Genomic DNA, 12,068 nt, shown 5'->3' with positions numbered 1-12,068 from the left:
ATTGGCGTGTTCCTGTAAGATAAGCTATTCACTTAAAGATGTCAAACATTTCATTTTAACTTTCTCTGTCGAAGATTCCCATCAAATCCCCAAATATTATTTCAATGCTCACATTTGTTTTCAACCATCATCGAACTATAAATCAGACTTGATCTTATAGTATTAATAGTATTGCACAAATACGACCTCGAACAAATTCTCACCTGCAACTCCTTACCAGACAAAAACAAATTTACTGTGTTCACAAGTTAATCGCAAACTACGTACACATGACAGCGTGCGCTATGTCTCGTATGTTATGTACTGCTCATTTATACGAAAAATTGTCAAATGATTCTGATTTACATGAGCGCTGTTTTTCTAATAATTAAAAATTATTTTCTTGAGCCTTTGAAGCTCGTGAAATCTGATTAGAAAGGCAGATACTGAAATTACAAGAGAAAATTTGTTCGATAAAAGTTGCGGACGTTATGCTAATCAGTGTTTGGCTGGAGAGTGATCGTATCTATGGAATAACGTTGTGAAATGACGTTTCACGTTATTGACTGTACGATGCGACAAACTTTAAATCATCTGTATCTGCTGGTCAAAATTTTTGTCTTTTTGTTAATAAAAAACGATCATGTATTATGACATTAAACGAAAATTTTAATTAATACATTTAGCTAATTTACATGCTCTCTTTGAAATAATTAATAAACATGACAAAAATTAACATATTGTACTTCAATTGACATCGACGAATACGCCTGGAACGACGCCCGATAATGTCACGAAACTTCAAGTATACAGGGTGGTCCATTGATAGTGACCGGGCCAAATATCTCACGAAATAAGCATCAAACTAAAAAACTGCAAAGAACGAAACTCGTCTAGCTTGAAGGGGAAACCAGATGGCGCTATGGTTGGCCCCCTAGATGGCGCTGCCGTAGGTCAAACGGATATCAACAGATTTTTTTTTTAGATAGGAACCCCAATATTTTATTATATGTTCCTGCAGTACGTAAAGAAATATGAATGTTTTAGTTGGACCACTTTTTTCGCTTTGTGAGAGATGGCGCTGTAATAGTCACAAACGTATAAGTACGAGGTATCACGTAACATTCCGCCAGTGCAGACGGTATTTGCTTCGTGATACATTACCCGTGTTAAATTGGACCGTTTACCAATTGCGGAAAAGGTCGATATCGCATTGATGTATGGCTATTGTGATCAAAAAGCCAAACGGTCGCGTGCTATGTATGCTGCTCCGTATCCTGGACGACATCATCCAAGTGTCCGGACCGTTCGCCGGATAGTTACGTTATTTAAGGAAACAGGGAGTGTTCAGCCACATGTGAAACGTCAACGACGACCTGCAACAAATGATGATGGCCAAGTAGGTGTTTTAGCTGCTGTCGCGGCTAATCTGCACATCAGTAGCAGACAAATTGCGCGAGAATCGGGAATCCCAAAAACGTCGGTGTTGAGAATGCTACACAACATCGATTGCACCCGTACCATATTTCTATGCACCAGGAATTGCATGGCGACGACTTTGAACGTCGTGTACAGTTCGGCCACTGGGCACAAGAGAAATTACGGGATGATGACAGATTTTTTGCACGCATTGTTTTTAGCGACAAAGCGTCATTCACCAAAAGCGGTAACGTAAACCGACATAATATGCACTACTGGGCAACGGAAAATCCACGACAGCTGCGACAAGTGGAACATCAGCTACCCTGGCGGGTTAATGTATGGTGCGGCGTTATGGGAGGAAGGGTGATTGGCCCCCATTTTATCGATGGTAATCTAAATGGTGCAATGTATGTTGATTTTCTACGTAGTTCTACCGATGTTTCTACAAGATGTTTCATTGCATGACAGAATGGCGATGTACCTCAAACATGATGGATGTCCGGCACATAGCTCGGGTGCAGTTGAAGTGGTATTGAATAGTATATTTCATGACACCATACCATAGCCCGCACGTTCACCGGATTTGACGTCCCCGGATTTCTTTATGTGGGGAAAGTTGAAGGATATTTGCTATCGTCATCCACCGACAACGCCTGACAACAAGCTTCAGCGCATTCTCAATAAATGTGCCAACATTACGGAAGGCGATCTACTCGCTGTTGAGAGGAATGTCGTTACACGTATTGCCAAATGCATTGAGGTTGACGGACATCATTTTGAGCATTTATTGCATTAATGTGGTATTTACAGGTAATCACGCTGTAACAGCAGGCGTTCTCAGAAATGATAAGTTCACAAAGGTACATGAATCACATTGGAACAACCGAAATAAAATGTTCAAAAGTACCGATGTTCTACATTTTAATTTATAAAACCTACCTGTTACCAACTGTTCGTCTAAAATTGTGAGCCATATGTTTGTGACTTTTACAGTGCAATCTGTCACAAAGCGAAAAATATGGTCCAACTAAAACATTCATATTTCTTTGCGTACTACCTCAATATGTAATAAAAATGGAGGTTCCTATTTTTAAAAAAACGCAGTTGATATCCGTTTGACCTATGGCAGCGCCATCTAGCGGGCCAACCATAGCGACATCTGGTTTCCCCCTTCAAGCTAGTCAAGTTTCATTCTTTGCAGTTTTTTTCGTTTGACACTTATTTCGTGAGATATTTCGCCCGGTCACGATCAATAGACCACCATGTATATTTTGACTGAACATTCATTCAAAACCATTGGTGTACTCGTGTCTATTGTATGGCATGTAAGTCGCTACATTTAGCTGTCATCTATATTTTTAATCGCTAATACTTTATATGTTTGAGGAGAAGCGAGCATACTATTGGTTGAATAGAGAAGCATCATTCTTTATCACCTCCTATAGAATATTTTTGCTGACAATCTTTTATGCCTCTAAGTTATCTTTGTCGAAATTGATTCGAAAAAGTTTGTGCGCAGAATGAAGTGTGTTATTGTTACGTTCTTTGGAGAGAAAACTTGTTTCATGCAGCTCTCCAAGATAATCTATGCCGAGCAATTCTCTTCATATCTGAATTATTACTGGTTTTAGTACAGACGTAAATTATTGGCGTGTTCCTGTACGATTTAGCTATTCATGTAAATCTGATAATTGTAATCATGCCTAGATCTCCCTTCATAACTTTCACCCTCCCCCTCGGATTCTCTCTATTACCGAATTGACTACTCCATGGTGCCTGACAAGGTACCATAGTAATCGATCCCTTCTTTTGGTTAAATTTCGTCAAAGATATATTTCTTTCCCATTTCGATTCATACCTACTCACCAATTCTTCGATCGAACCCTTCTTAACCATTCATTTGTAGCATCACATTTCAGAAGCTTCCATCCTTTTCTTGTTTGAACTGCTTATTGTCCAAATTTCACTTCCATACGGGGCTACACCCTAGACAAATACCTTCAGAGAGGACTCCTTAATAACTTCGTGTTCAATGTTTACAAATCCCTCTTTCACCGAAATGCTATTCTTAGTACTGCCAGATTACATTTTATATTCTGTGTACGTCCGCCATCATCTTTTACCCTTTCTACACAAACAGCAAAATATGACTACAACTTGTAGTGTCGCATTTCCTAACATAATTACCTCAGCATCGGTTGATTTAATTCTATGACATTGTACTAGGCTCATCTCACTTTTATTGATGCTCAGCTTATAACTTCCGTTCAAGTATTTTACTGTCTCTGACTGAAGAACAAAGTCATCGTCAAACTACAAAGACTTTATTTCTTCTCTCTGATCTTTAATTACCTTCCCAAATATCTCCTTGGTGTTCTTCACTGCTTGTTCAAAGTAAGGGAGTGCAGGACAAAGTGAGAAGAGGACAAAGTGAGAAGAGTGGGCATGGGGGTCCCGGAAGCTGCGAGGTGCTGGAATCACCCGCGGAGTTTCTCAATCTGTTCTCCCTGGTTGGTCCAGTCGCCTCATGAAGTATGACCTGTTTGTTATGCCGCTCCACTGCCGTTCCACAGAGATAAAATAGTTTTTCTAGATTTTAGTTATTCTCATGTTAGGTACGTACTCAGTCTGTCTATTTTTTATCTATAGTGAAAGTGACTTATGCCTTTCTAATGAAATTGTTTGGGAAGCATCGTTTCTTGACTCCATAATCCTAGTTTAGTAATTGAAAGTTCTAGCACGCTAGTAGAGTGTAAATAAAGTAGATAGAATCACGTTTCACAATAAAATGTATTTAACTATTTGAAAAAACCATTTTCTCCCATATTTTTGAGTTTAAAACTAAGCGACTTTGCCTGTTGATGTCAAGCAAAGCTGCCATTTTGCCACTCTGTGAAAACTGAGTTATATTGTACGTCAACAGTCGTAGATTGTAATCACTGATTTCTATAAATTTCTGTCTATTGCTACTCATTTTAAAAATAGTAATAACCTGGTCTGCCACCTTTACCGGCTCTGTCCTACATACTGATTAAGATTGGCGATAGGCTACAATCACAGCTTCCGGTTGGTGTATTTCAAGATTTACAACTTCAGTCTGGTGCCCGTATAAGTTGCAAAAATCTTTTCCTTTCCTATATTTTATAGCTGCTACCTTTAACATTTGGAAGAATATAGGCCAATCAACACTGTCAAAGCGTTCTCTAAATCTAAAAACGCAGTAAACTTAAGTTTGCCTTTCCTTAACCTATATCCTAATATGAGTCATAGGGTCAATTTGTCCTCACGTGATCCAGAACCCAGACTTATCTTTCTGCGGTCGGTTTCTACTAGTTTTTCCATACTTGTGTTAAGAATTCGTGCCATTATTATGCAAGTTCGGAAATATTCACTCTTGCCAACACGTGCCTTCTTTGGAATTAAAATCATTAAATTTTACTTGATGTCTGAGGCTGCAATCACCATTTGTGGTTTTGACGCCGTCAATCATTTACTTAATTTGTGCGAATTTAGTGTAACAAATCGGGTGAATCCTTGTATAAAACGTTATCTCCCTTCTTGCGGCGTCAAACTAAATCCTTAGATATCGACTATTACCTCAATTCTTCTTCCTCAGGAAGAAATAGTTGTAATTACTTCCGCTTTGGTCACTCAAAAACACGTGAACACGTGTCTAGGCCTCGTTTCTGAGTTAGTTGCTATTGCTCGTAATGCAGAGTTACATAGCGGATACAGTCATGTACCGAACAACAGATAGGACATTTTCTGAGGCTGATGTACCGACATTCTTGTATTTCATTGTTTCTAATATAAAATTGTAGGCTTGTATTACGTGGACATTTATCATGAAAATTACTTACAGTGTACGGTTTCATGTTTCGCCACTCCTGAGTGGTTCTCTTAATATAATGTAACGTATTATAGTGGCAACGTACGTGTTTGCATCGTAACATTCAATATATTCGGTTCATGATCCAGCTGCCTTACTTCTGGATAAAAAATTCATTCATGTCGGATATCTTGTTTTGAACGTCCTGTGCCAATAACTGATTGTGTTGAACAATTTTAAACCGGAAAAGAAGAGAATCGACGCGTTTGAGATTGGTGCTTTAGAAGGATTTTCAGTATTAGGTGGACTGATAAGGAAAAAAAGGGGACGTTTCCCGCGGAATCGTAGAGGAAGGGAACAAGTAGAAAACATTGTAAAGACGGAGGGGCAGGGCGCAGGACATCAGGGAATTTGTGGCAGGTGCAGACGAAAAAACTCTAGGGGAAGACGAATATTAAAATATATGCAACACATAACGGAGAACATTGGATGCAATTGCTACTATTAGATGAAGAGTTTGGCACAGCAGTGAAACTCGTGGTGGGCTACATCGAATTAGTCAGAGGCTTATGACTACCCCAACACTAAAACTATGGATTTTGATAAATTCTTATTACAACTTAATTGTTCTTCTACGTTTTGTCGATTGTTAGTTTAGCAGATGAGGAGCGTACCCCGAAACGAGTAGAACAATAAAGTTTTTAATGCATCTGTGACGTGCTCCTTCGAATTAGGTGAGTGAAAAGAGCAGTGTCGTTGATGCGAACCCGGAGACCAAATTACTTCAGTGTGGGAAGTACTTTGTGGTCACCTTCTTCGAAGGAACTCTTCTGGAGTACGCCTGAAGCCATTTACTGAAATCGTGGAAGACCGACATCTGGATCGTCGGACTGACTCTTGAACCTCACTACTGTCGAATACGCTTCCGGTGCCTTATGTACTGTGCCGCCTTGCTACCTCTGCAGTGAGTGGAATTTGAACACAGCTGCAGTAAATAATGATGGATAGCCATAAAGTTTCAATTATCAGCTAGGAAAGTTAACCCGCGGCAATGTAACTTGCTGATTTATCCCTCTACGTATCCACTTTATAATGTGACCCATATTTCTCAGCGGTGAATGAAATGGCGGAGACCTGGGCTGTAGAAGTCTGCAATTTGGCTGTTCAGGAAATGTACCACCTCTAAAATCACCTCCTTGTCATTCTGGAACTGCCTGCCTCAACAATGGTTGAAAGAGGTAGCAGTCGCTGGGTGACATGTGAAGATAATATGAGGGTGAGGCATCTTTCGACAGCGCAAAGAAAAAATGTGTGTATGACGGTGTCTTATGCAGAATGAGCTGGGACGCTGTTGTGGAGGAGAAACACTCCTTTGAACAGTTTTCCGTGATGCCTCGTCTTCACAACGTTCAGTAACCAAGTCAGTACGTTCCGGCACTGTGCTCCTGTACGCTTTTCCCGTTACGAACAAAATCTGTTTGCACCACAGGACGGCAGTTCTAAGAAACGCTCTACCTAACATTGTTCGGTGCTGGTTTTGTTTTCGCCTTTTTCAGCGACGGTAAATCTACAAGTTAGCGCTGCTTGGTTTGGCTGTACGAGTCTAGAGCCATAGTGACGCACTCAGCAATCCTCCATGATGATTAGCCGACTGAAGAAGTCAAGTGATTTGGCCTGACACAGCTGCCACGTTTCCGCTGCTGCCTAGGGTCGGCGGGTTCATCGAATGTATTTGAACATCCTTCAAAATGCCGTCCATGATTTCTAAAACCAATCCACGGCGACATTCACCTTTTCCACTACCGCCTGGATTACGATGCGCCGGTGTTCGAGTACCACGCCCTCCACTTCTCTTATGGTTCCCGACTCTTCACGGAGAGGTGGTCTGACACCTTATTTTTCATTCGTTCAGACGTGTTTGACAATACTCCAGTGCCTATCCCTCCTAAACACTGAGACATATGATGATGCATTGTTGTCATGCACTTCTACCAAGCCACCATAGAATGTCGAAACATGCAGAAAACAATTACCGCAGATTACTCTACTTTACCATTGGGGAGCACCATTTTATTTTGGCACTTCTAATGACGTGTTGAGTACTGTGGCGCGGGGAATTCAGTGTGTAGCAAGACTGAGAAATGTAGCCGCAACCAAAACAAAAGGAACTGATAATTACCTAGCTTTCGAGTTAAAATTATATAACAAACTCTCGTATCCGTTCAGTGGGAATACATAACACTCGAAGAAAAATGACAAGAAAGGGTAAATCTAATGAAGAAACCGGAGTTAACAACTGCTGCTACATTAAAAGTGCTACAGAGGTGCCGAGTGGAGACACCTGTAAGTTTTCAGGATGGTGTTGTTTCGCACCAATAAAACATGTTTGAGAAGTTATTATTATTAATTCGTTCAGATTTACAGTTAAGAGTGTCCTCGTGAGCGACGACGACTCATGCCAGTGACACGCAGGAATGCCGCCGATATTTTTTGTCGTTTCTTACAATAAATAATGAAAGACATCTCCTAACATCACAGGACAATTATCATACATACAGAACAAAGGCTGAAAAGAAACAACTACTAAATGATCAAGTAAATATGACTAACAACTCACTGTTTACACTGATTGATCATATAATAGACAGAAATCCCAACAAATGATTACACATCTGATTCCTCTCATAAGTATATACAGGAAAATACATTAATAATAAAAATAATAATAATTATTATTATTTTTAGGAATAGAAAATGAATAAAAAGTAGTAATAAAAAGAAATTAAATAATTTTTATTTTATTAAATAATCTGTCTCCCTCTCTAAAACACACACACAGACACACACACACATACATTCAGAAAACTATTGGATGCAGAAAACTGAGAATGTTGGTAACATTTAGAAAAACAAATGAAACTCTGTATTAAAAAGATGGCAGTTACAGTGATATGGAACGTAAGCAGTGAACTGAAAGTGAACTGTAAGATGTCCACGTGGTTGCCAGATGAGAAAAAGCAGTTTGCTTGTATGCAGTGAATTATAAGTTACCTGTAAGTACCTTTCCACTTCATAGAAAAACGTTAAGGAGCTGTTTTTAGATCTATAACCTAGATGTGAAACCATAACTTATTTGTAAAAATGGACAAATCATGTAATATTTCAGGACACCCACTGAAAATGGCTTGTAAAAAAAGCGAAACGCGTCTAGGTGCATAAATAAAAATGAAAATAAAAATTTCGATGTGCAGCATGCAAAAGAGGCATTTTCTTTGAAACAACTGCAATTTTTTGTCGGCCCAGAGCTTCTGGTCAACAAGGCTGCCACTCCAGCAGTTCAGCCAAAGTCGTACGGGCTGTCATCTGGCGTCTGGAAAATGCAGCCGTGGTGTGAAGGTATGGCCTCATACTATGTTAGAACGTCGTCGATCCAACTCCGATCGGTTTGTATGCTGTGCGAAATTCATCGAAAAATCTCTCTTACTTATGAAGAAACGGGTACCTATAGCAACAAATGCAGCCAATAGCAAGTGAAATAATGATGAAATTTCACATGAAAAAAAATTTTTTTTTTATGGTTTTGAGCTTGCACTACCATGACTGTGAATTCTCAATCCTTCCTGGTCATGCTGACAAAGTTTTATGAATTTATTTGTGAAAGTATAGAAAGTGTAAATTAAAATGTCCTGTGGCGCCTCTCCGGCTCCAAGTCGGCCCGTTTGACGTCCTACCCCCCTGAACTGCAGCGTCAAGTCTCTAGTTGCTGGTGCTGCGTCATATGTATTGTTTGTTGTTTCACGTAACAAGAGCTAACTAATATAACTCTGTCCCACTCTCAAGGCACAATTTTCGTTGAACGTATAATATATGCCTGTTAGTTGGAGCTGATGTAAGACACTTATGCTCGTTTGCGTGACCCACTTACAGTGCTGATTGTTTCTTTTTGCTTCACAGCTATGTCTTCACCTCTGCTAAACTTAACTAAAATTTTAATTTTTTCCCCTTTTTCTGTTCTCTGACGTAAGAGTGCGCTTCTTTATGAAACTGCGATGACACTCGCACCATAGGGTGCCACTTGACTCTGCTGCCTTAATGTGTTGATACGAGGGCCGCGTCGTGCGGCAGAGAGCTGCAAAGAGCCCCGATGTATCTGGGTTGCCGTCCTCAGGCCAGTGCCCCCGGCTTCCTCCGTACATTACCGATACGGCCCGCAGACGGCCGAATGATGGATAGCGTGACGCGGAAATTATCGCCGGGGATCAGACGGGCATACTGCAGCGAGCAAGCATCACGGCTAGGGGATCAGCAGCGGTAAATATCGGGGCGGGCGAGCGTAGCCGCGCGTGAACCAGGCCATCGCCATCTGTTGGCGTTTCATTTGCATTTCATCCGACAGCTGCCCGATCGGACACAGTAGATTCCTACTGTCCAGTGTACAGTGGCGGAGTACACACACTAGGCCCTGCGGTTGGAGACATCCCTTATGGTCTGGACGTAAGGGGAAATAGTCATAAAAATCTTAATTATCTCTTAAAACAAATGACCGATTACAAAATTCATATTTGCATGTTTGAAGGCACATACCGCTAGCTCGGGCGCACATTGAAATTCCCATGCCAAAGTACCATAGCACGCCGCTGCAGGAACCAAAATAAAATGGTGTAGCTCGTTGATGAAGTGAAGATTGAATTTTCTCATGCTGAGAAATTAGAAACAGCTATCTGTTTTACTTGGGAAGAAATTTCAAAAGCAAATATCGCATAAATACTTCTTTATTTACACTTGCAAACAACCAGTTTTGACAGACGTTGTGTCGTCTTCATTTCCTAAAAAATTTATGTTCTAAAATGCGTTCATTTCCAGTTGGACCTCATACCAAGTGTCATGCGGATAAAAGGTAGCACCTCTATACACTGAAGTGCCGAAGAGACTGTTACAGGTATACGTATTTATTTATGGAGTTGTGTTAAACAGACAGAATACGGCGCTGCGGTCGGCAACGTCTGTATAAGACAGAAACTATCTGGCTTACTTATTAGAACGGTTACTGGTCTTACAATAGCACGTTATGAAGATTTAAGTGAGTTTGGACGTGGTGTTAGAGTCGGCGCACGAGCGATGATACACAGTATCTCCGATGTAGCGATGAAGTGAGGATTTTCCAGTACGACCATTTCACGAGTGTACCGTGAATATTAGGAATCTGGTAAAGCATCAAATCTCCAACATCGCTACGGCTGGAAAAACATCCTGCAAGAAAGAGATCAACTACGACACGCGTGTGTGTGTGTGTGTGTGTGTGTGTGTGTGTGTGTGTGTGTGTGTGTGTGTGTGTGTGTGCGCGCCGAGCGCACAGATAACACGGATAGCAGACTGTTCAAACCGACAGAAGATAAGAGAATTGACATGTCATTTTTTGAACTCGGTATATCATTTTTGTGCACTTCCTCCGACACAAACGACGCGCATCAGTGAATTCAATTTCCGGTTTGTTGCTAAACAGATATTTCGCATTGACAGGTGGACATTTTTCTCTGTACTCCATTCTCGTGACACTGCAATATCAGGTGAACGGTTCTGGCCGGACCCTGAAAGAAATCCATTCGGCCCGCACAAACAAAGCTCTAAATCTGCAGTTCCCTGTGAGTGCACTTGCGAGGGAAGAAGCGATTCCGCCGGCGCATCGATTTCTCCAGCTTCTCGGTCGAGCTACCTCTTCCCTTGCAAAAACCTTCGAGTGAAAGCGATTTAGCACATTCACGTTCCCCTAAATGTGACTGTTGCAATCTCATGATTATAGATCAAGTATTCATGATGCCTAGACCAGCAGTTGCTTCGGTAGATTAATTTCAACATAAGAATTTAATATTAGTCATACTGATAAGCAAGACTTCAACCCTAGCATTACAAACGCATTTTCCGTAACGTGTAATATCAAATGGTACTTTCTGCACACCACGAAAAACCGTTAATTGTTGTTATCTTTTATTAAGAACATTCTTTCTTAGCGTCCAGAGCATAAAAGTAGCAGAAACTCCAAAGAGATACTGAGCGGCAAAACACAGTCGATGCCTTCTCTGCGCGATAGCGATGGAAATACTATCGACGTCAGAGCTACCAAAAATGGTTCAAATGGCTCTGAGCACTATGCGACTTAACTTCTGAGGTCATCAGTCGCCTAGAACTTTGAACTAATTGAACCAAACTAACCTACGGACATCACACATATCCATGACCGAGGCAGGATTCGAACCTGCGACCGTAGCGGTCGCTCGGCTCCAGACTGTAGCGCCTAGAACCGTACGGCCACACCGGCCAGCAGTGCTACCAAAGCCTTCCGAAATTCCTTCACTGAGGTAGACGAACTAAATATTCCAGAAATCGAATCAAGAACAGCTGCTAACATGAATAATTTAGAAGTAAGTAGTGAAGGAACTTACAGGGTGATAAGTCTTGAACTATAAAAAAAAAAGTAAGTTAGTTACAAACTATGGCATGCAAACACTTTATTCAACATTTAAACGTCATTTCAGATATTCAGATTTAGGTTATGACATGTTCGATATGCCTACCGTCATTGGCGATGATGTGGCGCAGACGAACAGAGAAGTTCAGCATGTCCCGCTGAAGTGTCGGAACATCGATATTGTCCATGACCTTCTGAATGACTGTTTTCAGTTCAGTAATGGTATCGGTGTTATTACTGTACACATTTGTAATATAGCCCCACAAAAAGGAGTCGCATGTGTTGAGATCCGGATAATAAGGTGGCCAGTCGAGGTCAAAGCCAGTTGTCTCTGGGTACCCCAAAGGCAGGATGCGGTCGCTATAATGCTCT

This window comes from Schistocerca serialis, chromosome 1 (assembly GCF_023864345.2).
Source record: "Schistocerca serialis cubense isolate TAMUIC-IGC-003099 chromosome 1, iqSchSeri2.2, whole genome shotgun sequence".
NCBI lineage: Eukaryota > Metazoa > Arthropoda > Insecta > Orthoptera > Acrididae > Schistocerca > Schistocerca serialis.
This window is presented reverse-complemented; position numbering follows the sequence as displayed.